This window comes from Alexandromys fortis, unplaced genomic scaffold (assembly GCF_014885135.2).
Source record: "Alexandromys fortis isolate MF-2015 unplaced genomic scaffold, M_Fortis_MF-2015_v1.1 scaffold_36, whole genome shotgun sequence".
In the NCBI taxonomy this organism is placed as follows: Eukaryota; Metazoa; Chordata; class Mammalia; order Rodentia; family Cricetidae; genus Alexandromys; species Alexandromys fortis.
Genome location: NW_026067915.1, coordinates 12,309,847 through 12,335,538, shown reverse-complemented (window position 1 = coordinate 12,335,538; position 25,692 = coordinate 12,309,847). Strand labels below are relative to the sequence as shown.

The following is a 25,692-nucleotide window of genomic DNA, read 5'->3' as shown; positions in this document are numbered from 1 at the left end:
AAGCCAGGGCATCTCTGAGAGCTCAAGGCTGGGATTCATTTCATAGGTGGGGTGAGGTGTTGCTGCCCAGGGCTGTTCTCTGCACTTGGCCCAGGAGAGTGAGCTCCGGGTACCAGAACTCCAGAAGCTCTGGCCAAGCATCCCTAGGACTGGAGGTGGTACCCTGGCGAGGTAGGCAAGGGCTGGGCGCCGGGGCGCGCCCGATGGCTGGGAAGGAGAGGCGGGGTGGCGGGGCCGGGGCAGCGCGCCAGTTTCCTCTCTGATTAATGATGCTCGCGCTGCCGCGCGCGTGGCTCATGCGCTTTGTCTCCAGCCCAGGGGTGGCGAGAGCAGTGGGGATGGCAGCGCCCAGCGCATCGAGCAGGTGCCTTAGCCTCGCGTGGTGGCACAGCGGCCGGGCATCGCCAGGCGTGCCTGCAGGGTCACCTCCCTTCTCAGAGGAGTCAGGGACACGGGTCTAGGGTTGGGACCGTTGAGGGGCCACGTGCAGTGCTCTCGGTGCCCGGCAGGACACGTCCTCGGCTGGCGGGGAGGAGATGGGCGCTGCCTAGGAGCAGTGCCAGCCGCGTGGGAGGGCGCTGCCGGGCGGGGCGGTCAGGGGGACCCAACGAGGCTGCTGACTCCGGTGGGACTGCGAGAGCGACAAGCAGGTGGACGCACTCACACAGCCCGAAAGAGATCAGCAAGCCAGGGAGAGAGAGAGAGAGAGAGAGAGAGAGAGAGAGAGAGAGAGAGAGAGAGAGAGAGAGAGAGAGAGAGAGAGAGAGAGAGAGAGAGAGANGAGAGAGAGAGAGAGAGAGAGAGAGAGAGAGAGAGAGAGAGAGAGAGAGAGAGAGAGAGAGAGAGAGAGAGAGAGAGAGAGAGAGAGAAACAGACACAGGGAGCACTCAGTGGGCAGAGAGAGGGAGAGGGAGGGACAGGACAGCCAGCCCCGCACACTCGCTCCCTGCAGTCACCTCCGCCCACCCAACCCCAAGAAGTGGCCAGAGCGCAAAGTAGCAGAGTCGCTGCGGGCTCCGACGTTAGGAACCTGATCCCCGCATTGCTAGTGGGACTGCAGGACGCGGAGGGACAGACTGATCAGCGCAAGAACTGGCAACCGGAGACAGTGGCTACTCCCGAGAGAGGAGCGGAGCAAAGCCGGGACACACACACACTCTCTCTCTCTCTTCCTGGTGCGGACAGACTGACAGGCATACAGAAAGACAAGAGTTCAGCAGTCGGGATTGGCGGGCAGGCTCTTTAGCGACGACCTCCAAGCGTCCGGAGCGGCGAAAGTCCGCCAGCCGCAGCCACGCGGTCCCCACCAGGGCTGTGTCTGGGCTGCGAGAGGACCCCTGCCTCCAAGCCGAGGGCTCCTTTCGCTAGCAGTTAAATAAATCGACCAAACATCAGAGGCAAGTTACAAACCAAACTGGCCCAACCAAAGCATTCACTGAGAAACAATAATTATTCACAAAAGCCCCAAACGAAATCCAGTCAGTCAAGGCACCCGGACGCTGAGTAACTCCTCTCTGTTCCTTCAGGTAAAACGCCAACTCTTCCGACGTGAACATCGCACGCCTTTTGTGTCTCACTGTTGGGGCTGTCTGTTTCTGCCCCCCTCCCCTTCTTTCTACCATCTATGTGTGCTTTCGCTTTGAACTGTTTGTGTCTCTGTCTTGTTTATCTTCTGTCTCTATGTCTCGCCGAAGGAATGGGTGGACTTCCCTTCCCCCAAATCAAGCAGAAATTGAAAACTGGGAGGGGAATTAAAAGAGATGATACTTTCCGTAAGAGAAGTTTCCAGTAATTTTATATGGGTTTTGTAGTGCCAAGTTTGGAAATTCTCTTAATTCAGTTGGGGGGAAAAAAAGCTATAGAGAAAATGAAAACTTGTCTCTGTCTTGTCATCAAGATGTCCTGGGTCCCAAGGGGTTGGGGGGGAGGATAATAATATTTTTATTTTAATTTTAAAAGCTTGAAATAATTTTCATAGCAGCCTCCAATTTAAGGTTAGAGGTCTCAGGTCATAAATGTGGCGGTAGGATTGGATTTGAATTAGGCAAGCGTTTAAAAAAGTTTCTTGGGAAGAGAATTTGTGACTTGGTATTTATGTCTCAGGTGTGTTACATTCAAAACTTGATCATCTTCTCCAGATACAGAGTAAGGCCGGAGTGTAAGTTGAAAGGCAAAGCAAAGAGGAAAGTTACAGGGTGGTGGGGTGGGAGGCTCAAGGCAAGGCTGCTAGAAATGATCTCCCTAAGAATGAACTGCAAATGGAGACGATCATTTTCCTGTCTGACTTCTCAACGTACTCTGCTTCTGCAAGCAAGAATGACAGCCCCCAAGATTGAAATCACTCTGTATTTTTTTTTAATTTTTGCTCCAATGCAGAATAAATCTAAACTGTGCCCACCCCTTCCTCATCTGCCTTGGAGATCAAATCTGCTGTTACTGCTTTAAGTGAGAGAGAAGACATGACAGAAAAGGCATTCATTCTTTTTTAATTCTGTAAAAGTCAGAAAGCCTTTCATACACACTTCAGCACGCATACAGCTCTCTTTTCTTCTTCAGTATTGCGTTACAATAGGGCTGGGGTGTCTGGATAGCATTTTAGCTAATGTTGTTTTCATGAAAAAAAAAAAACAGTCATTTGGAAGGCACACGCTCTGGTTATGTGTTGTTCAAACAGCGGAGTGATCCCAAAGTGGGCTACCTGTGAGAGACCCTGTGTGCTCAGGGCTATGTAGCTCTTCAAGGTATGTAATGCTTATGTTTGATTCTCATTTCCTTTGTCCTCTTCTTCTTTTACTTTTTAATTCTTTGACTGGTTATTTTTGTATTTCTGGAGAGTGAGTCTAAATGCATTTTAAGGTGATAGATGCACTTTGGTATCGTGACAAAAGATTGGGAAAGATGATCTCTTGCTCTCTGTGCTTATCTGTATTATTTTTATTTAATTTCAACCCAATTTTAAAGACATTGTTTTAGACTGTCATGTTAGACATGTCTTAGTTCCTCTCTGGGTATGATTTATGTCATCAGAATGATAAAGTAACTGCTACCCATGGTGAATGCTTATTTCACTGGACTTGGTTTGGGTGAGGCATATTTAAAGAAACTTACACAGCTTGGGAAATACCTTTAGGTTTCTCGGTGACTTAGTTTATTTCCTTTTGGGGATGTTCAGTTCAGACCCAAACGTGTGTATGTGTGTGTGTGTGTGTGTGTGTGTGTGTGTGTGTGTGTGTGTGATTGATTATATTTGAAAATTGCCAATCTCCCAGTGACTGCATGTTGTAGACCCCAGTTGAGTGTGGTTTCTTGCGAACTGGAGCAATCGCCCCGTTAGAGCATGCTGCACTGGGGAGTTCTTGGCAGTCTGTTTTTAATGCTGTTTAATGAAGGAGCAGGCAGCTCACTCTGCAAGGAAAGAAGCACGAGAAAAGACAGAGTCCTGTGAGGCTGTGAAGACCGCAGAGCAGGGGAAACGGCAAGGTAAAGACAGGCTGCAGAGGCGGTGGTGTGAATCCGGTCCTCCTATGTTATGGATGGAAGTCCACTGGTCTGGGTGAGAGAATTCTCTCTGAATGGTTAGATAGGTGTTGCTTTGACATCCTCACTGCTTCTTAGAAAAAAGACTCAATAATTTGAGTTCCTTAAAACCTGAAGGAGATGCTAACCGGGGACTTCCTGTGTGTCAACTATTTTTAATACAGACTGTGAGAATGTTGGGTAATGAATGCAGAAATAATTTTGAATTCCTGAATCATTGTTCTGCTGTGGCAGATGGGTTGGACCTTATGAAACATTGTGGAATAAAGAGCTACCATCATCTTCGGATGCAATGGTAATCTGAATTTCTGCCATGGGAATTGTTTAATATTTTGTCGTGGACTTGAAAGTTTACTCCAGAATTATGACAGCTATGGGAAGCAGGGAGTTTTAGGTGGATTTGATAGAATATTTTGGGTTGTTTCCTCCCTTTAAGTTTGAGGTGAACATCCCACCCTTAATTTTTCTAAAGACTACATATTTTAAAATGTGAGCCTTAGAGGTAGCATTGATCACCTTTAGAATGTTATCCTTGGGGGCAAAGTGTCTTCATATGTTAACATGTAAGATCCAAGAAACTGTCTGTCTGCATTGCTGTCACCTCTACAGCACACCTGTCTTAAGGTACAAAGTGGGGATGTTCAATCAGAAAGGTGTCTTGCTCGTTTTAGTATTAAGAGCATGCAATCGTCGGACCACTCATTTTTCCCTCAAAGTGAAACTCATTAGACAGACGCTTAAGTAGTCTCAAAATTCATAAACATAAGAGAATGTGAGCAGTTTATATGAAATGGGGAGTGAAATCATATCATTTTATATTAATGGCTCTATGAGAACTTAAAAAGTCAATATGACTGTGACTAAGTTTGAAATAAAATAAACCACTAAGAATAATAATTTGCATGAAGATACTGAAAATTTTGTTTGTTTTTGTTCATTTGTCTTCCAACTGGTATTTCTAGAGGGTGAAACCACCCACACTGGCTGTTAAGATTTCCCTCAGGGCTCTGCTTTTTGCACCAGAGTACTGGTGCCTTTCCCAAGCTTCTCAACTCCGAGGACATTCGCATCTGAATTCAAAGTGCATTTTGTCTTTGGACAAGATAATGATAAGGCATACAAGCAGAGCTTAGGATGAGTCAGCTCCTGAAGACACAATGTAGACAGTAACTAGGCTTGGCTATGATGTAGAATTCTTTCAGGACGAGGAGAAGACAGTTTGTTTGAAGTCCACAGAGCTGGACACTGCAAATTAACTCTTTCTTCATCGGTCAGTTTCATTTGAATCTAGTCTGTGAGAGATTAGACAAGAGTGGGAGACCTGGAAGTGTAGTTGACATGGGAAGTCGTTTCTCCAGGGGTAAGTACTGACATCATTTGAACTGGGTTGTGCATTCAGAAATCTGTGACTCTCCTGTTCACGGAAGGATGTGGCTTCCATAGCGATGCACCGGGTCTCCTGGGAAGCCTCCAACATAATTTAAGTCAGTGATGTGTTGTTTGTAAAGCATCCGCCTCTTTCCTTAAGACAATAGATCTTTGTACTTTAAGAATTGCTTATTCCAGAGCTTCTATGTTTCTGTGGGTTTTACTTTCTGTATTGTTCACTCCTACACTTCACATTAAATTTGAAAAGCACATTTTGAACACTATTATAGGCATATACTAAAGGATTGTGGAATATACACACACAGAGGCAACACAGACAAGACTAAGTGAGTTAACTTATTTGTATCTGCTTCTAAGTTCTGAATTTCTTTTAAGGTTTTTCATGGTAAGTTCTTTAAAATAGATTTTTTTCTTCAGTACTCAGTCTTAGATTGATTGAGATCGTGGTAGATTATTGTTGAATATGGATCCTGAAATGTTGATTGTGTTTATTTACATCACAGACATCTCGTACCTATAAAGATCCAATATGAACTGAGATAGGATGTAAGTCACAAGGTGTTTACTAAGCTTGATAAAGAATCAATTCCTTAAGTATCAATCTCATTCTGCAGTTTTTAATGTTGACAAGGTTGTTATACCATGGTCTCCAATCCTCTTCTGTCTAGTACACAAAACACATGCATAGCATCTTGAATGTGTCATTGCTGGGGCATATTTGTGTGATAGGAAAAAAGCAATGGAAACAAGACAAAATGTGAATTGAAATAATTACACAGAATAATTGAAGAGGCAATGAAAAAAGGGTGTTGTCTTGACTCTATGGTATTGGCTTTCTGTATTCAGACTGGATCCTCAGCACTTGCAATGCTGCTGCGTTGTCTTTGCCTTCTTCTTCTTCTTCTTCTTCTTCTTCTTCTTCTTCTTCTTCTTCTTCTTCTTCTTCTTCTTCTTCTTCTTCTTCTTCTTCTCCTCCTCCTCCTCCTCCTCCTCCTCCCCCTCCTTCTCCTTCTCCTCTTCATCCTCTTCCTCCTCCTTCTCCTTCATCTTCTTCTTTTCTAGCAGCCAGCTTAGCTCCTAGCACTGCCTGATGGGAAGAGGAGACGGTTAACCAACGTCTATGGTCACAATAGATTGATCATTTAAATTTCATCTACGTATTTTTCACATGAAAATCTCTCCCAGAAGTGTTTATAAACACAACTTAATGCATATGACAATATGACAAACTTACAAGGTATTTATGCTCTATAAAATCAAAATGAGGATCAAATGCCCATTGCAACTTAATGGAATGCTGATGATCACTTAATCACTTAATCTAGGAGTGTCTCATTCAAATTATAGATTTATAATTGTTCCCCAGCCATAAAGTCACAACATTTAAAAACATTACCCTCACCCCTTTAACTTAACAACAGATAATCATTAGCTTTTGTCCAGGAAAGGTGAGACATAAATTGTTTCTTTTATAACCAGGTCTTCTAGCATATTCTCAATTTTCATAAGACTTTAAGATAGTATATACAGTTCTTCAATTAAAAATGATTGGTAACAATATATAAATATTGCAGTTGTGCTAATATTAAAGTAAACAACCCCTTAAGCAACATTAGTTTAAAGGCAACGTCATGCAAAATTTAGTTCTACTTTATAAAGAGAGAACTCAGACTTTTAAGACGACAACAGTGACATCATTTTAAACTTCAAACACATTAGCAAATTTTGTAGAGGTTTGATTGACATGTTGTGGGCTATATTTTGATGCAGAAATGCATAATCTATTGAAATATCAATTATCTCTTTATATCTGTTTCCTAGAGACAAATTCACAAAGTTTATCTGCATAAATGAGTCTAGATTGATTTCTTAATTGTTGCCCTCATCATCCACTTTAGTGTTGGAGTTCTTAATAATCTGCATTCCTTTATTTCCAGGGCATTGGTTGCTTGTTTACTGTACACTAAATGTAGGCGGTAGAAGCAGAAATCATAATCGGAAAACAAGCCAGGTGCTTAGCACATTCCCTTCGTAATGTCCAGATAACAAGCCTTATGTCAGAACATTCCAGCATCCAGGTCTTTCTATGAAAATAATTTCACTCATCCTGGCATTTTGAATTAAATTGAGAATCACCACACGGGAGGGGGTGAAGAGATGGCTCCATGGTTAAGAGCACTTGCTGTTCTCACAGAGGGTCTGAGATCTGTTGCCAGTAGCCACATGGTGGCTCCCAACTCTCCATAGGCAAGCATGTGGTGTACATACGTACAGACAGGCAAAACACTCATACACACAAGATAAACAAACTTAGCAGTAATTTAAAGCTATGTAAAAGGAATCAACATATGTGAGATAAAATATTTTAATATCTTTAAAATACAACAGGGAATATCAATTTTTAGATGCTATTGTTTTTCCCAGTTTAAGTAAATTATCTCCTGACAAGTACAGAGACCACCCACATGTTCAGCATTTTAAGTCACTCCCAGATCTCCTTAATGTTACAACAGTTTAGAAAAATCTAGACATGGCTCACAGGATTTAAAGGAGAGGCAGGTGAACTGGTTGACAGTCAGAGGTTTGTCTTATTTAATTTTGAATTTGCCTGTAATAAGCTCAATAGGAAAATTAAAATGTGTCAGTGAGGTTCATGTTTCTAACACAGACACAGTTCTCACAGGACGTGCTAGCATTTATTTGTAGGGAAGCGGAATGAATGATGTTTTCGCCGCGTGCTTTGCTTGTTGCTCTATGTAACTTCCGTGAGAGTTCCGGTGCGGCGGCTGCTGCAGTGATGACTTAATGGCATCGTCAGCTCAGGAGAAAACAAGCCGACTCCACGTTCACCACAGAATGAACGTTTCTGCAGCACACGCCTTAGCTAGACGCTGCTTCTCTGAAACAAATTTCTACATGAATGCTAAGCCACTTTGTAGCTGGAAATGGTACACTTTACACTTTGATTTATTTATTTTTAGGAAATGAGTCTACACAGTTTATTGTCAGATCATGACTCCTTAAGCCAGTATGGCACAAAGTCAAAACCGGTGTTGAATTCTCCCAAATGAGTTGTGAGGATTCTGCGGGGGAATGGCTGAACTAATACCACACGGTTTCGAAACATCACAGGTTTATGTTTCATTTATTATAAATTTACTTAGCTGTACTGGTGTTGGAAGAATTTTGGGATGTCCGAAGCTCTATTGCAAAGAGTAGATCTAATGTTTTTGGTTTTATATTTTTAGTATTCTTTTCTGGACCTCTTCAATTTTTCCCTTAACACATTTCTCTTGTAAAGACTGAATCTTGAGGTTTTCACATATTGTTTTGGAAACATCCAGGAAGGCAATGTTTATCAAGCTGCAGGGCCTTGCTGTAGGAGCCTTCTTGTCCTGGAACGTCATGGGTATTGTAAGGTACACATGCTCACAATTAGTCTCACAATTGTTGCTTTCTCCAAGAACTATAAATAACGGCTGTTTAGGAATTCTTTTCAACATCAGGCAGTCGGAGAGTAGACATAACACACCAGGTCACATGTCACGACTGAGATGATTCAGCTAGTACAGATCCCTGCCCCCAAGACTGATGACCAGAGTTCCATCCCCGGGACCTACATGTGGAAGGAGAGAACTGATTCCTGCAAGTTGGCTTCTGAAGGCCACTCACACATGGTGGCGTGTGAAAATACATATACAAATACTAAAACGAAGAAAACGAATGGAAACATTTCTCAAAGCTACACATCTTCTTGGGCCTTGATAAAATTGTCCTTCAACACATTATTTTTATATCTGCGTGGAAGTTAGAAGCAAATATATTTTGACTCAAGTGGAGTTTGGGATTGAAACTCAGGTTAGAACTAGTGAAGGACATGTGCTCACAAGTAGGATAAGGATCTCATGGGATAAGAGAAGAAATAGCTGCCTGAGATGAAGGACTGCCCTCCCCAGGAAGTGTCTGTGGCCTCTCTCAGATTCCATAAACAGAATTTACATTCCAATCAAAGATTCAGTGAGATAAAATGTACCTTCTGCAATCTCACTTCCTGACACAGAGCTGATCACTTTCCTGACACAGAGCTGATCCCCTCCTGACTCAGAGCTGATCACCTCCTGACACTGAGCTTATTACCTCTGGAAACCGCTGATCACCTGAGATGGCATTTGGTCTAGATGTCTGGCTTCTTCCTCAGAATAAGGAATGAACTGTGGGACCCTAGCTTAGTAGTTAACCCATGCACTAGCTGTCTAAACTTCACAATCCACTAGTTAAGTAACTAACAATTTAGGCGACTACTAACTGTTTCTGTTCTCCCTTTAGAAAGTGGAATGAGTATGGGCTTGCCTTCCAGGATTTGCAATCCCTGACCTGGAGCACAATCCACTCAAAAGGAACCTTTATCCCTTCACAAAAACAAAAACAAAAACAAAAACATTTGATAGATATTCGTTCATTACATACATGAAATACAACTCTCGTATTATTTTTTTTATGTGTATGCATTGCCTGTAAGAATCATTCTGGTGCCCACAGAGGCCAGAAAAGGATTTCAAATCCCCTGGAACTGCGAGCTGCCACATGGGTGCTAGGAGTCATACCTGGGTCCTGATCCAACACAACACCCTTTAATAAAAGCTTTGAAAGAAAAGTTAGGGTTATAACCTTTTCATTAATAGCCTTTCCTCTCTCTCTCTTTCTTACTTACTTACTTTCTTTCTTTTTTACATTTTTGGTTTTTCAGACAGGTTTTTTGTATGCATCACAAGCTAGCCTAAAACACATGACTCACAGATGCTGACACTGCAATCATGCCGCCTTGCCCAACTGTCAAATATGAATACCACTTTTGGTGGTTAAAATTAATGAGCCGCTTAATACCTTCTGTCTATGACTTATCAAAGGCCGAGTTAGTAGCTAATTCTCAGGAGTACTGATTTTGGAAAGAGCACATTTTTGGTTTTTGGGTTTTGGGTTTTTCTTTTTTCTTAAGATCCTACCTTCTATCAGTTCCTAAGGGAAGGGATGTCTGCCTTAGAATTTCCCAAACCTGTTCAGGGCATTTTACTCGTGCATTTTCTAACAACTAAACCGGATGGCCTGGTTTGCAAATCTTTGAGCAGTGGTGATTGGGGTAGCCGCATGAAGGCATGCATAACTTTGCAGTCAAGCTCAGGGAGGGGGAGCCAGTCAACAGAGTTCAGGTGGCATGGGAGATCAAAGCAGGTCTCTAACCTAGGACAAAGAATATAGGGTTTGGCTCTTTGGACTGGAGAGGGAGGGGGAGAAGGGTGGGAGGAGGGGGAGGGAAATGGGAGGCTGGGAGGAGGCGGAAACTTTTTTTTTTCTTTTCCTTTTCTCAATTAAAAAAATATATATATAGGGTTTGGAGGTTTCCAGACAGCGCCTGTCTTTCTCCCCCAACTCCAGCTTCCTGTCTGTTTGGACAGAGCAGCTGAGATGACCTCTGATCCCAAAGCAGCTGAGGGTAATTTTGCTCGGTGAGTCAGCACTGTGGCTGTAAATACGGCCAGAGTAGGAAGGACACTGCTATCATGGTGGGGGTTCCCACTTAGTTCCCCTAACAGGAAGCAGAGAACCACAAGCAATACTCAGTATAGAAGAGCGTGGGCCGCACAGAGCAGTAAATGCTTCTAATAACTGCATTGTATTTTATATTGGAATTTGACTATCTTACATTTTTTTTTTCTGGTGAAGAACGTGATCAGTTATCCAATAAAAATTCTCAGAAGTTGAAGGGGGTGCTTACAAACCTTTCCTATTGCAAGATTTTCTAGGAGACAAAAAAAAAATATATGAATGCATAGCTGCATACAAATACAGAGAGCATGTGTTAAGATCAACAAAATACACTTACCCCCCAAAACTAACTCCCTTGCCTATTTTTTCATAGTCCTATGCAGTTTCAGGCTAGTACAGTGATTATATATGGTAGTTATTTAATCAGAGTTTACTGAATTAAACTGAATCTGATATTTGTTATTATTGAGTGCATGTCATATTTTGGGGTTTCTAATCAGTCCCATGTGAAGTTTTAGTTATATTTCCCTCATGGAATTTTAGCTCTGGCATTTAAAAAATGGAGAGATACCCTTAAATATACTATGTTGCCACACTAGAGATTCTTCTTTTGCTGTTTCAAACCCTTTTCTTTTCCTATTTCAGTAAGCAAGCAGGAATTCTGTGGCAATCATAAGGGCCCTCCAGGGTCAGCCTGCTTAATTAAACCCAGTGAGTACCTGCCCAGGAGAAAGTTACAGTTAATACTCCATTAGCAAAGCATTGGGAGATGGTGAGGCTTAAAAGCAAGCACACAGTTTTGAATTCTTGGCTCACAGTACTGGAGACATCTGGCCTTTCCCGGATGTGTGCTTATGAAGAGATTAAGTCTGACTTGTGGGAGAAGGGTCAATCCCAAGGACCGGGCAAGTGGGCAACCGTGTATTAGAAGGTAAGCTCAGAAGTAGAGAGCAGAGAGCTCTAGCCCATAAGGGCTTCCGTAGGCAAGACCACTTTTCCTAAAACACAGGAGAGCTGATCTCTTCCTGTTTATTGGGAGGACGATAGAGTTAACCTGACTTACATGCCAAAGGATGTATCTAATCCTTAGGAACACTGAAAACTGCTTCACTCTGGGCTATAAGGGTGATTTTGAGATACATAACTACATAGATGAAAGATCAATACACATGTAATAGATGGTTGCATAGTTATTAGATATATAGATGATAGATATAAATGATCACATATTTATATATATAATGCATGATTATATATAATACACAAGAATGTGTGTATATGTGTGTTTATATGTATGCATATATATGTATATATACACGAGACTATTTCAAATGAAAGAGTAGATAGTTCTAAAGAGGGTTTATTCTTTAAATTCGTTGCGAGTTTTTATGTTCATGTGTTTAAGAAAAGACTTTGGGAAAATGGGTCCATAAAAAATATTGTCTAACTACTCTCAATAGATTGCAACTTGCTGTCTGTGGTTCAAAGGAGGTAGAATTAGACCTAGTTCTGTAGGGAATCCCAGAGGAAGGCACGGTCTAAGCTGCAGGTTCCCTGCCAAGCACAGCGGTTGCAGCAGATAATCACACTGTATTTTGTACTAGAATGTGTATATTCGACATTCTTTTTTTTTAGTTTGTGTGCATGCGTTCGTGTGTGTGCACACATGTATGCTGTATGTGGTGTGGTGGAGCAGATAGTGGTATTAGAATGTCCTATGTTCTGAGACAGGGTCTCTCTCTCACCGACACAGCTACCCTAGACCCCCCTCTTCATCTCCCAGTTGCTTTCCTCCTGCCCCTCCTCCTTCCTCCTTTTCTTCTTCTTTTTAATCAGTTCTTTCCATAGGTAGAGAGGAAACATCCAAGCAATAATTCAGTTTGTGAAATCATTCTCTGGGTAGATTCGAGGCTCATAGGATCAAGTAAAGGTGGTGGCCAAAACAAGACATGAAAATGTGAGTCTTGGGGTGTCCTCACAGGAAATGGCATACAGATTGGCTGCCCCCTCTTGGTTCATGTCCACGTATCTTATCCCAGAATGTTACACTGAGGAGAAACACACACACACACACACACTCACACACACACACACACCTATTTTGAAGGGTACCTATAAAGCAACCCATAAATTCTAAAATCTCTTTCAGTTTATAATTTCTGTGGCTCAATGACACTTCTTGTACTAACTGAGGGTCTGTTTTTATATTGTATTGTTCATGAATTTTTATTATAGTTTTCCCCTTCAGGCTTGAAAGCAAGCACAGTGCTGGGAAATAGGAGCGATAGTTTAGGTGGCGCTCTTACCAAGATAAAGTCGGCAAAGACATCAGGAGGTGAGGGTCCAGAAACTGGGCTCAGGTCCAACTCTGCATGTTACTGGTTCATTTCTTAAGCATCCTGCATTATCTCCTCCCTTTCTAAAGTGGGATTGCTGTGAGAATTAACTGCATAGTGTTTATCCCAATGATGGGCTTCACTAATTCCTTCCTAGTTCTCATGTTTTCCTGCTTCGCTTGGGTGCTTTGGTCATGCCTAGCTGGAGTCCATTTTTAGCACGGCCACACTCACGTGTTAGGGGCTCGGGAGTCTGTCATCTGTGCCACCTGAGTGAGGTCCAAGCCATCGTTCTAGCAGCCGCCACTTGAGTGAATGGCATGGGCTGACCTTTTCTAAGCCAACTCGGCAGAGACGCCTTGAAAAAGAGATCCGGGTGAGGATGATTCAGAATTCCCGACCCACACAGAATTCTACACAGTATTTCATTACCTGCTCGGCTGACTCATCTGGGATGAGACCCTGTCTTTTTGCTAATTTACAAAGGAAGTTAGCCAGGCTTCCTCCCAGACACAACTAGTGATAACACTGAGTTCAATTCTAGCACCCTTCCAGGATTGATTTGTATTCCTACCTAAGAACTGGAGGTGAGCTCAAATAGAGCACGGTCCATAGATTGGTGACTTGTGCCACAGCAGAGAAAACCCATGAATCTATCTAGCTCATGTTGTTTGTAAAATCAGGTTCATCCATTGGATTTAGCCGGACAATAGAGCTCTAAATTTATATTTTCCTAAAATCACCAGAAAACATGACCTCATTTTGCTGACCTCACTGTGCAAATAGAGGTTCTGATGTTTTAAAATGAGAAACAATTGCTTATTTCGCTGCTGATTGATTAGATCTTTGCATCTACGCAAGGATCAGCCAGTTTGCTCGCTTTCCCAGTGTTTGTGCAGCTTGGAGACACAGACTTCTACCTGCAGACCTGGGTCTCAGGATGGATTTTATTCTGTGGCTACAGGAACTTACATTTAGAACATAGAAACAACAGAAAGCCCATGAAATTCATGGATGAATACTTGGGGATATTTAAAAAAAGAGAAGAAGAGCAGGGAGGAAAAAAAAAAGAATGTGGTTTTTTTTCTGGGCTGGTTAAGTGAGCTACCTGTGGCCATTTGTAGTGGCCATCATGCTCTGACTCTCTCATTACTAACATTTGTTGTGCTCTGTGGGCATGGCTTCCCTTCTGTGCTCTGAATTACCTTGTTCTACTAGGCAGAAAAAAAAATCTTGTCAGTGTGGAGAAGCAAAAGAATGTCTGTAGGCTGTTTGGATTGCTTGCTAAGGCCACATGGACAAAGATAAGTCACATTCCCTGGGTTCCTATTGATTCTGAATTTGCTGTTCAATCATTTGTGATCCTATCTTTTTAAGAGTCATCACCTGGCATAAGTCATTGCTTCTGGTGTTTTGCGTTCAAGATTCTGGTGTGTGTGTGTGTGTGTGTGTGTGTGTGTGTGTGTGTGTGTGTGTGTGTGATGTCACTGTCCTGCCTTCTACACACACACAAACACTCAAGTGGTATCATCTAGAAGGGAGGACTTGAAAATCCCAGGGTCAAGGAAGGTTATGTAATGGAATTCTGATGCAGAAAGAAAGCAGAGCAAACAGGTACAAGTGGATTGCCTTTGCCTGGTGTGGGTACCGTCCTGGGCATGTAGACTGCACTGTGTCATTGGCCCCTAGTTTTACCTGTCCTACTGCCATGGTTTCTCCTGAGGTTATGAATAGGTAATCTACCCATCTGGATTTTAGCCTCAGCCCCTCCTCTTTTTCACCTGCCCAAGATGGCTACAGTGAGCTTAGGGTTCCTTTAAGGAGTCTTGAGTATAAATGCTTCCCAAATAATAAGGAATACAAGCTCCTTGCTGTTTTTACTGCTCATGGACTGAATGTCAGAAAACAAAAAAAACAGCCCAGTGTGTAGCTCCACTCACTGAGCATGTTCAAAGCCACCTTAGATTCCATCCCCAGCACCACACAAAACAGGAGAAAAAAAAACTAGGAGACATGAAAACTCAGAGAATGGTATGGTATTTTATTGTTTTAAATGCTATAAAGTGATAGTCTGAGAGTGCTGTGCAGTTATCGGCACATAAATAACTGAAAGAGGAGAATGAAATGAACTTAAGGAGCGGCCAGAGCCTTGTTTCTGGAAAGTGTTAGCAATATATAATTGCAGTAATAATAATAACAATAACATAGAACAGAGGAAAAAAAGACTCCTAAACTCTAAATCAATATTTGAAGTTACCCTACAGACTAGCTTGACTCAGGCTGCTAGTTTAGGTGCCCAACAGTTTGGACTTAGGAACAAATAAAAACCCACGGAATAAGGAATTGTAGAAAAACATAAACTTTTCATAGGGAAAATGAGAAAAATTTGAAAATAAATTGTTCTGTAGATGCGTATTAAGTGAAGAGCAAACTTTAAAGAAAAGCAACCTTTTCAATTTCCCCCCAAAGGGCTTTCACACTTAAGACTTCCAGGTTCGTGCCATGAGGCATTAGATTTTGTTTCTTTGCAGTGAAGGCATTCCTGCTTCAGCCTGCAGATGTACATTCTAAGCAGTCCCTCGCTCCACATGGAGAAAAGCACCGCACTGCTGATCTCTGACCTGCCTTCTGGCCCCTGCAGAGGAGCTATGATTGGCAAGTAGAGGCACTTATTTTTATCCAGCTGCTAGCGTGTATGGATGCATTTGATGATACTGAGGGTGAAGTCACCCATTTTAGAGGACCTCCTTCTCCCAACATTATCCTCCAGGACACTTCATTGAGAACTAGGCAGCATGACCCCCTGTCAGATACTGGTCCTCGGTGTTTTCTACCAAGCAAACCCCCAACACCTGGGATGCACCTGTGCCCGTGCCAAGCGTCAGCTTTCTGCCTGGGTCTGGCACAGGGTGACGGTTACCCTGCAGATGTTCAGGGCCAACGTGGTGTTTTTGTTCTCCCTTTCAACCCTCAGGAGTCAGCTTCTCAAACAAAGGAAGTGGTGAGGCCAACAGAAGTCACAGCTTGGCCCTGAAAGGAAAGTTGAGTGTCATAGGTATGCACAGTGAGCCTGTTTATCAAGTGTTTGTGAAAGACAGTGTTATTAAAATATCCTAACAGGGAAATTCAGAGACAGTGCTTAATTTTTGCTAATGAGATGTTAAATCTTATTTCATGACCTGAAGCAAAGGAACAACTCAAATAATCTTATTTATTTTTCCCACTTAGCTAAGCTGAAGAAATGCAGAACTGTAGAAATATTCATTAAGGGTAAATAGATTTATTTTCTCCAATATACTTCAGAAGAGATATACAGATAACACGTTGCTTCAAAATTTTGCTTTTGCCTATTTCATCAAGGGCATTAGCTAACACAGCTCACATAAGCATCAACCATTTAATTTTAAAGTAAAGAAACTCTTTTTGAAGGGAGAAGAGAAAAAAAACAATACATGTGTACATAAACCAATACATATATTTCTGTTGATACATACACATGCATGTGTAAATATATAAATTGCACGTAAACTACAAAGTAGAATTTATTTATTTACATGTATAAATTGGAAGCCTCATTATGTTATGAACATATTCATCTCTGCTATTACAGAGACTGTGATATAGAGCTCACTGATTTTCTGTTCCTTTTGCATTTCCTTATTTGACTACTAATGAATAATAGTAATAATAATAAGAAGAAGGTTACAGAGCGGAGTCAAGGAGGGGAGAGAATGCTCATGTTCCAAACCCTCAGTCAAGTAAAGTGGAAAATAAAGAGAAGGGAAAAAGTTTCGAGCAGCAGCTTAGGAACATGCATACACGTAATGCTTGATTTTATATCCCAACCCCAGTGACCAACGTGAGCACTATTCTCTGTCTGGCATCAGATATTTGCATCTGCGAGCTCTGTTTGACCTTCAGTGGGTGCTAATGCAATGGACCCACTTGTGTCCTCTCCAGGGGAAACCTTAGGCGATGGCACTCTGTCTCCTGTCACACTCAGGAGAGTTCTCGCCAGAAACAGTGTTTCTCAAACCTGCACAGACATCAGCAGACATGAGGGGTTTTATGAAATACAGAGCATTCTATCTCAGTATGTCTGGTAGGACTCATCTCTGAGCTTCTAGCAGGAACCCGAGGGATGCCAGTGTTACTCACCCATGAATCTCAAGTTGAGACCAAGTTAATTTAAAACCTAAAGTTTCTTCACAGAATGCAGAGTTTGCATAACCAATGGAAGCCGGTAAATTGGAGGGATGAAAACTTAAAGAAGTAATATACAAACCTCAGAAACAGACCAGTTTCTAGTCTCACATCGTAGCTCACTTCTGCACACCCAACAGCATTCAAAAGACACTTTCTAAAGGAAGCTAGTGCCCTTGTGAAATGACTGCAGTATTTGAAGCCACTGGGGCCTCTAGAAATGCCTGGAAGGTAGGGCCTCTGGAAGGGTTTGAAGTCCATTGTAACCGAAGCTGTAACTGTGGGATGGGGACACAAAACTGCTGAATGGACGCATGTGATTTTCTCTGTGAAAGACAGCCAGTGGCTAAGCCACACCCAAAGCTAACCAGGTGAGGTGGGAACTCATGGTTCCCATTTTCAGAGGAGGAAACCGAGGCACAGAGGGCAACGACTGAGTCAGAGACGGAGTTAGGCTTCCAGTCCTAGATGTCTCACTTGAAGTTTGAAATCAAAGGAAAACACACTTTCTCTGGTTTGAAATTTGCTTTCTCTGCATTTTTCTCCTCTGACATAAGCTTGTCTCCTTGGTAATGCTCCCTTCCAGTTCCTGCACAGCCCATCAGATCTGATGGCTGGCGTCTAGCAGCCCTTGTCCAGAACTGATCTTGCTGAAGCCTGGGGCAGAGTTTTCCTGTTGGAACCTGTCACACAGAAAGCTGTTGGACAAAGTGGGTCTGCCTATGCAACCACCTGTGTGGCCACAGCTACAGCTGTTGCAGAAGGAAACACGCAGCACCAAGGGGCTCCACGATGGAGGAACAAATGCTCCAGGATGTCCTAGGATGCTCTGGTCTTGTGTAACCAGCAGGCTACTCTCTGCCAGCCACAGCAGATTCCCCACACCAGAGTAAAAGGTGCATCCTAGAGGAAGCTTGGCAAGGGACCTGGTGAGGCTGCTCCTTCCGCTTCACATCCAGTGATCAGGCGGGACCTGAAGGCACAGGACAAGAGGGTCCGCTCTTCACTCTTTCTCTGACATGTTTGGTAGAAGAGCTAGGAGGAAATGAGGCGGCTCTCCAGATGTTAGTGTCAGAGTTTTCTTTAGGCTCGAAGCAAACCAGCAGTTTCTCTTACAGACCCACAGAAGCCTGTTCTTCAGACAGCTCCGGCCAACCCAGTCTTTGGGGATGGCTATGGACTGAGGTCAGCTCCGCCTTAGGGTCTAATTCTTCAAGAAATCTCCAAGCTCAGTGGTCAAGGTAAGACGTGGCCAAACTTAGAAAATCTTTCCCTTAACATAGCTGTGTTTTAGCCTAGAGGAGGTACGTGCATTTGATAGTTGCTGGTGTCTGTGACTGGAGGCTTCTTATTGTTAGCCCTGCTACAGGAGACACAGACGTGTGTTTCAGGGGTGTGTGGTAGAGAGCCTCACTTGTGGAAAGCAATCACATGTTTCTTTGGGCTGTAGAAATGGCACCGGTTAAGATGCATTGTGATAAGGCTTTCTCTTTCTGCAATATGTAATGATGGCTCTGTGTGTGGCTGTTGCATTCATTTTGAGTAAACACAACCCAAGTGTGTACATGGAAGGACGCGGTGGAAAGCAAGGGGCAGAATGTGGCTTTCCAGACCACGCTGGATGATTCCAGTTTCATTTGACCTTGGACAAGGACTTGTCCTTTTAAATCTCAAGCCTTCCTTCTTTTTCTCTCCCTTCCCTACCTCCATCCATACTTCACCCCCCTCTCTCCCTTCTCTATCCTTTCCAATTTCTTCACCCATTCCTCTCTACACATTTCTTTCCTTCCCACCCTTTTCTTTGTCTTAAATTGCATTCATTCATTCACTCATTAACAAATTAATTGACTTGTGCCTGGCATAACCTATGCATGCCAGGACTCATGAGGTGGTCAGGGGATAATTCTCAGGGCTCAGTTCTGTCCTTCCCTATGGTTCCTACCGATGGACCTTGGGTTGTGAGGCTTGTAGCCAGCACCTTTGCCCACTGAATCATCCGCTCACCCCTCTTGTTGTTGTTATTATTACTTTCTTTTTATTCTTCCTCTTTTTCCATTTTCCCTTCTTTATTATGTATAAGTAAGTTGCACCACGCACTAAAATCATCATATATAAAACGATCCTTTGTGCACTTGGCATATGAAATATAAATGAAGCCATAATACCTGTTATTTTTATGGGATGTGTAAGTGTTTCTGTGTTGAAGGTGAATCCAATATGACCAGCTATGGTAGCTGTGATCCCACCATGAAAACATTGACTTCGTGGTTCATTTTGTCACAAATGTACGGCATCCTTTTCTCTCGTGTAAGAAGGATGGGCCCGAGTTCCTTTTCCTGAGAGCACATGAGTGAGTCTGGTGATGGACAGAAGTGATTTAATTGAGCTGAATGCTAAGACTTTCATCGAGGTAAGCGCATATCTATCTAGAAAGGCAGAGATCCTTCCAGACATGGTCTGTTCTGAGCCAGCCCCTGACCGTGGCTCTAGTGTGCACGGCCGATGTGTGCTGTACTGACTTCCAGGGCTCTGCAAATGCTGGTCGCAGCGTACGTGCTGAGAGAATTCGCAGCCAGTCTTCTGCAGCTGTGAAGAGCAATTAGCAGCTTCGTGAATTAGGGTCTTGTTTATGCTGCTGTCCAAGATAATCATCTGTTTGTTTTAACTAAGATGCTCTGCCTTCATCAGCAGCATCAAGCCTCATAGTTTAATGATAAGGCCTTTGAATCTCACAATAGTGTTTGGATTTCACGGCGGGAACCCCAACGTTGCTTGCATTTTCTCTTGATGACTCTGGAAATCAACACACAATGTGCATATATATCTTCCATCATTTTGTCTTCATCTCACACAGAAAGGAAACACACTGAGATGGACAGCAATAACGCTTTCTGGACACAGCCATTTAAAAACCGTATCTTTCATTTGGAGGCTCGGTGCACGCATGCACACACGCACGCGCGCGCACACACACACGTATGTGAATCCAAATCTTATGACTCGCAGCCTTAATCTGGGAACATCCTCTAACTCTCATTCTGTGGTCAGACCCACTCTGCATCCATCTGTGGGTTCTATGTATTTCATTGTAAATACCCAGCTGGGGATGGCACTCAGTTGATCTCATGAAGGAAGCACACTCTATCCCCAGCACCCTGAACTTGTGAGGTGGAGGTAGGAGCTAAAGTTCAAGGTCAACCTCACCTTCAGGTTTAAGGCTGTTGTAGGATATGTGAAACCCTCTTTTTTTTAAAAAAAAAAAAAGTGAGAGATAGAGAAAGAAATGGGGGATGAACATTAAGAAACAACCAGGTAACAGACAATCTGCATGACTTGTTCACAGGCCACACCTAACTGAAGCGCAGTGACCCACACACGGGTTTGCTCAGGGTCCCCTCTGGTCTTCCACAGTTTGCAGAGCAGAACTCATCTGCTCAGAAGACAGTCTTAGTGCTGATCAGAACTGTAACTTTCTCACCGAGCCAACACCAGTCTCTGAAGACAAAAATCACACCTAGTCACTCAATTATTATTTATTGACAAGACTTAGGACTTATTTGGGGGAACTTGGGTTTAAGCCAGTAACTGAACGAGGTCCTCTTGTGCCAGTAAAGGATTTCTTCTGTGAGTTGGTCTGTGCATGCCTGAAAGATATTTCATGATTTTGATTCTGTTCTTCAGTCACAGTAATAAGCTTCGATTAGTTTATATCTTCAAACTCCATCTTAGAGTATGATAGTAAAAAATACAAAGGGCCAATATATAAACAAATGCAAAGCCTTAATTTTAGAAACATCAACTTCCTTATTAGAGTCCAAATTCTTTTCTGGCTCTTCGGCACCCAGACATAAGAAAGCCTGATTTCTGTGCCTTGGGAAGCCTCTGACCTGCCTGAGGACTTTGGGATCCTGTCTCTGAAGTAAAGTGAAGACGTGAAGCCTGGTAGGAGCATTGGGGTGAACCCAGGAGCATCGGGGTGAACCCAGGGACAGCCAGGGCTTTTGGTAGGGAGGTGACTCCTGAGTCACTCTGTGGGTTGGCACAGGTTCAGAGCAGCCACCTGTCACAAACAGTGGGGTAGATTTATTAGAGAAGGTTGGAAATGTTCTACCTGACACAAAGGCTCAGTGCTTTTCCCCAGAGCCTGTACCCTCCAGGGGCAGCTCAGTCAGGATGTCCTGGGGACACAAGGACACCTGTGTACGTAGGGACTCGCTTAAGGTCTTGTAATAAAACAAGATTGCTTCATGACAGGTGTGCATTGCTCCATCTGCTGGCACAGGGAGGCATGGGACTCATTGCCAGGGGCAGAGCAGGGTTCCTGCCTGGACAGGCCTCCTTGGCTTCATTCTCTCAAACTCGGGCTCTGGACCTACTGGCCTAAACAGCATTTTCAGAGGCAACCATGAAACGAACAAAGACTGTGACACGCTTGCTCTGACATGACTGTTTTCATTTATCCAGAGGACGCAGGACACTAGTCAATTCACACCTCTGAAAAAGGAGCGTGGTGACATCTGTAACAGGTGGCGGGTCACTAGAGGACCTCCTGCTCTTGGCTACACTTTGCTGCTGGCGTAGTCTCTCTGGAAGCCAGCGGCCTGAGCTCTGACTGATTCTCTCGGACAGCTCCTCAGTTTGAATGTCAACTTTGACCTTCTTTTTTCTCTCTGAATCCATCTCAGACATTGCGTGCAGACTGTGCCCTCCCCCACAGGGTAGTCACGCCATCTCTAAAGAAAGGGTTAGGGCAGGAGATTCATGCTTGAACTCAGGTGTGTGGCGGGGGAGGCAGAGGGCAGAAGATGGTCGCCACTCACTCTTGGGTGTGTGATAACAAGTCAGACCATTTCAAATTCTACCTCCTGGGGAGATTCCAAAAGAGAATTACTAAGCCCCAACTAAGGATGATGTGTAACAGTTCGTGCTGTTAGATGTAAGAGAGATTCTGTTTGTTTATTTGTTTAATCACTTATTTTTTTGAACTGTGAATTAGTCTGTTTTCTTTGAATGCTAGAAACTATACAAGGATTTATTTAAAATTCTTTTCTACAATACTTATTGAAAGACAAAATTAGCACTGAGAAAAATTGTGTGATTGTTTTAAGCTGATTGCTAATTTTTTTTTCTTTTAGAAAGACTAATTTTTGTTTTATGTGTATAAGTATTTTGCCTGCATGTATGTATGTGTTCGTGTGTGTGCCTAGTGCCTGGGGTGGCCAGAAGAGGACATTAGAAGTCTCTGGAACTGGAGTTACAGAGAGTTGTGAGCTGCCATTTGGGTTCAGAGACTCAAACCCGGTGCTCTTAACCTCTTAACCACTGAATCATCTCTTCAACTCCCAAGGGCAAATTTCCTTTCTTTCTTTCTTTCTTTCTTTCTTTCTTTCTTTCTTTCTTTCTTTCTTTCTTCCTTTCTTTCTGTTTTTTGAGACAGGGTTTCTCTGTGTAACAGTCCTGGCTGTCCTAGAACTCTTTGTAGACCAAGCTGGCCTTGGCCACAGACTCACTGAGATAGATCTGCCTGCCTCTGCCTCCAAGCGCTGGGATTAAAGGTGTGCACCACCACCAGGCACAAATTTCTTAAAGAAAGTGTGTCCCTTCCAACTTGTGGGTCACCCACTAGGAGCTGACTTCACAACCTCTTTTCATTGCTCCCCGTATTCCTGGGGACTGTCTCCATACTTACCGGTGGACACACAGACTACCCAGACAGTTAGCCAGGTCCTCCTCACCTCCATGCAAATCTTCTTGGCCCTGCAAAGCATCAAATGCTGCCTCCAGCACATTTTCCTGTGAGTTCTTTGCCATGTTCAGGACATCGGTCACTGATGAGTTGATGAGCAAAATGACTAAAGTCAGTGCTAAAGCTTCAGCATCCCTAGGGGGAGCCACAAAGAGAAGAGTGGAGGTGAGTGGGAAACACGCAGGTAGAGAGAGACTCCCGTCCTTAGCTACAGGGTCATGAAGTTCTTTCTGCTCAGCACCCAGGAAGATGGCATATGTGCTATCAGAGTTACTTAGGCCATTTCTCCTGGAGTTCTGGAGTGGTTCTGTGCACATTTTTCATGGAAAACTGGAACTTGGAAATACATACAGACAAAGGGAAGTAGGAAGAGTACAATAATTTCTAATGGTCCATTATAAATTTAAAGAAAATCAACAGTATCCAACTCTATATGTTTATACCCTGTTTCTTCCTGCTGATAACAGATGTCTCTCAGAGGAAGGGATCCTTTTGAACTTGTCTGACCTCTGTTTGGGTGGACTCATACAGAATGGAAAGTTAAAGTTCTAGAGAGAATAAAATAAAAAAAAATGAGATAATTCTATAAGCCAATGATCACTTAGAGCAGTGGTTCTCAACCTGTGGGTCATGACCCCTTCTGCAAACCGCTAACTCCAGAAATATTTACAGTATGACTCATAGCATGAGGGAAATTACAGTTACAAAGTAGCAAAGAAAATGGTTTTATGAGGAACTGTATTAAAGGGTCACAGCATTAGGTAGGCTGAGAACAACTGTGTTGGAGTCGTCATGGTTCTGCTTAAATGTTAACTTTGGTTTGGAATCGCCTGGGAGATTGAGACATCCTTTTGGTCGTGTCTTTAAGAACATTTGTTAGAAAGGGCTAGCTGAGGGATAAAAGTTGTCCTTTAATGGAGGTGGTATCATCCCATACACTGGGACGATCAGGGTGAATAGAAAAGTAAAAAATGAGCAAGCTAGCTGACTGCTGACCTGCTCTTCTCTCTGCTTCCTGGGCAGGCATGTAGTGTACCGAGCAGGGTTGGCACAGTCTCTCTGCTGGGAAGATCTGGACTCTCCAAAACTTGAAGCTGAAATATGTCTTTCTTCTTTAAGGGCTGTTTGTGCGGGATCCTCTGACCTCAGTGATAAAACTGACACGCTCCCCCACAGCCACTAACTCATATGCCACCGTTCTTCCTCTCAACTTTAGGTTCCTGTTAGGTATTGTGCAGAGTATTTGCTGCTGGTGGTTTGTTATTGGGGGTGTAATTCTCGAGACACCTAAAAGAGCAGGGTTTAAACTTGTAGTTAGGGGGTGAAATACCCTCTGAACGTTTAGGCGAAACAAACAAAATAAAAACAAACAAACAAAAAAAGAAGAACTTTGCCCGCGTGGATGAGAATTCACGCCATGAAAGGAAACCACGTTTTGTTCGTGTTTGCTTGTTTGTTTGGAATTAAACATTTGGTACTTGAGAGCCGATAACCAGAAGTTAACAATATGCAGACAGGAACATTCGGCATTCCTTTTGGATCCCTTGTAGATAGTGTACAACTCCTGGGTTTTATAGGTACTAAAGAGTCTTTGGAAGGGTGTGTCTATTTGTTTACCAAGTAGTGTTCTGGAGATGAGCATAGGCAAGGGGCTGAGAGGAGAGCGAGCTGGAAAGAGCCAAGGGAAAACTGCAGAGTTAAGATGAAGAAAATGTCCTCTTCCAGACTCACAGGAGGACATGGAGCTAAAATGGTTTCCGGACTGTGGATTCCCAGTCTCTGGTACATACGACTGGATTAGTGATTTTTCTCATTGCTGTGACAATAGCAACTTAAGGCAGAAGGAATTCAGTTTGGCTCACTGTTGCAGGTATAGCCCATCTGGCAGGGAAGGCACGGTGGCAGGAGCAGGAGGCAGCTGACTTCAGTAAGTCTATAGTCAGGAAGCAGAGAGAGATGGGTGCCATGCTCAACATCATTTGCTGACTTTGATTTAGGGCAAGACTCCAGTCCATGGGACAGAACCTCTAACATTCAGGATGGGTCTTCTCCACTCAGGCAAACCTTTGTGGAAAGCCCCTCACAGAGATGCGTCTCCTAGGTGAGTCTAAATCCTGTCAAGCTGACAGCAAAGGAAGAGGAGGCTTGAACTGAGTTGACTTGGCATTGGAGAGGATTAGGAAGGTGGTGTGGCCATGCAAGCATGAGGCTGCGCATTTGACCCCCCCCCCCCAGAACCAAGCAAAGAAGAGGGGTGCTTGGTGGTACACATTTGGAATCCCAGCATTGGGCAGGTGGAGGCAGATGTGTCATTGAGATTCACTGGCCAACCCACCTAGCCTGATTGGCAAGCTCCAATTAGTGACTCATCTCAAAAAACAAAGTGAACAACAGCTGAAGAATGAAACTCAAGGTTGACCTCTGATCTTCATATATGCTCACACATGTACAAACATGGATCGACACATAGTCACACATATATTCACTCACATGCACAAACACACATATGCACACAGGCACACACATGGACACACACATGAACACACACAGTCACATATCTCGGAGCACTAGTTCTAGAAAGGAGACCTTTGTGTGTATGACCTGAACTCCACCAGAAAGGTGAAAACCAACTCCAGGTGTTCTGTGACATCTGAGCCCAAGCATATTTCAAGCTACTGTTAAAGCTCTTGCTTTACATGGTTACCAGGGAGGAAAGCCTTGATTGGAGTCCAGCAGGCTTCCAAAGCACCAGTCTATGAGAGGTCTGCACACCCCTCACACTCCTCCTGGACATATCAACTCCCTCAGATTAGCATCTCCCACCTGGCTCTCAAATGAACATAGTGTATGCATATACCTAGAATTTAATCCCGAAGATTAAATTTTAGACATCAAACCTTTTATTGTGAAAACGTCATTACGTACACAAAATAGAAT

The 25,692-nt window shown here is 43.3% G+C and overlaps 1 protein-coding gene across 12 annotated transcripts in view; it reads left to right on the top strand.

Moving 5' to 3' along the window:
- Positions 1–924: 924 nt before the first annotated feature.
- Positions 925–25,692, top strand: part of Arpp21 (cAMP regulated phosphoprotein 21) — a 159,812-nt gene continuing 135,044 nt past the window's right edge. For 11 of the 12 annotated variants that reach the window (XR_007591226.1, XR_007591227.1, XR_007591225.1 and 8 more), the window contains exon 1: positions 925–1,526. The gene's annotated coding sequence lies outside the window, so the exon portion shown is untranslated. Of the gene's footprint in view, positions 1,527–4,626; positions 4,898–25,692 lie in introns of those variants that run through there. The other variant, XM_050139635.1, reaches the window with a different exon arrangement.